The sequence below is a fragment of the Tupaia chinensis genome, unplaced genomic scaffold, assembly GCF_000334495.1.
Source record: "Tupaia chinensis unplaced genomic scaffold, TupChi_1.0 Scaffold000507_2, whole genome shotgun sequence".
In the NCBI taxonomy this organism is placed as follows: domain Eukaryota; kingdom Metazoa; phylum Chordata; class Mammalia; order Scandentia; family Tupaiidae; genus Tupaia; species Tupaia belangeri.
In genome coordinates this window covers 31623-33068 of record NW_006160020.1, presented here as the reverse complement: position 1 = coordinate 33068, position 1446 = coordinate 31623, and positions in this window count along the sequence as shown.

Sequence of the window (1446 nt, the reverse complement as noted above, 5' to 3'; positions counted from 1 at the left end):
AGGGCAGGATCTATTAGATTTGCTATTGAAGGGGCGATTGCTGCCAGAATAGGAGACTACGAGTTAGTTGTTCTTCCTTCATTTCCCACTTAATCAGCACCTATTGAACGCCAATCTGGCTTCCTCAAGTTCTCTAAAACTGATCTCCAGACAGGTTTACAATTCATTCATTGTTTCCCATACTGAGAATTATTCTTCCCCAAATTAAAGACCTCCTTCGTCTAAATATTTAAAGTGGAAAACACACACATATCCACACATACACAATAAAAACAATATCTTCATGATATTTCCCCTCTACCGTCTAATTTCAAAAATGGTCTGCATATTTCTGATTTCTCATTTCCCTTTTGTCCCCATTTTTTCCTCTTATGCCTTGCAGCTGAGAGTTAAATCACTTCTAGGTAGTGTTTTAAAGGAATCTGTCAATAGCATAAAGATTTCCATTCATTGTAAAATGTTTTTATTTTGTTTGAGTTTTAAGAAAAAGCCTATTTTCAAGGCAAAAGTTGGTTTCCTATATTGCCTTACACTAATAATATAAAAACAGGGTAGAAAAAGATGTTTGAATTAAAAAGTTTTGCCTTTAACACAGTGTTCCACAAAAATTTGCCACAAATGTAGTTTAAAAAGCTGAACCCCTGGGCCAGCAGGTGGTATCATAGTTAATGTGCTGGACTTCTCACATGGCAGTCTGCCATTTGGGTTCTGGACCTGGCGACTTTTCCCTCTCTCTCTGTCTCTCTCTAGTGAGTGCTCTATAGAAAAAAAATTAATGATAAATTAAATAAATAATAATTAAAACAAATTTTAAAAAATAAAGCTCTATTCTGTAGAATTTTTTTTAAAGTATCACAATGTAGGGCCAGAAGATAGTGTGGTTGCCCTGAGTATCAAGGCTCTGGATTCCCCCAGCCAACTGCATGGTTCAATTCCTGAACATTTGGTGGCTTGCTAAACAAGTTGGGCACGTCTCTCTGTGTGTATGTATGTGTATGTGTGTGTGTCTGAAACCTTAGAGGAAAATGGAAGAAAAGGGACTGTGGTTTAGCTATTCCCCTAGGGGGTTATTTTTCATATTCTCTCTCTCCATTTCTCTTCCTCTCTCTCCAGTAAGCTCATGAGCCCTATGGCAAAAATTCCAAAACAAAACAAAACAAAAAATCAATATTTAAAGTGAAATCTTATACAATTATGTCACTTCAAAATCTTTTCATTAAGGGAATGCTTAAGCTTCCAAATATAGAAAACTGACCCAACACATGTCAACAGTTGAACAAATATCTTTTATATTTAGAAAGTAAGTTTTGATCAATACCTCGCTTCTGACATCAACATGCACATGGAGTGAAAGCAGCTTCTCTGCCAATGATATCATGCCGTGATGAGCAGCGTAATGGAGAGCAGTGTAGCCCTTGGCATCTGCAGCTTTTGGATCAGCACCAT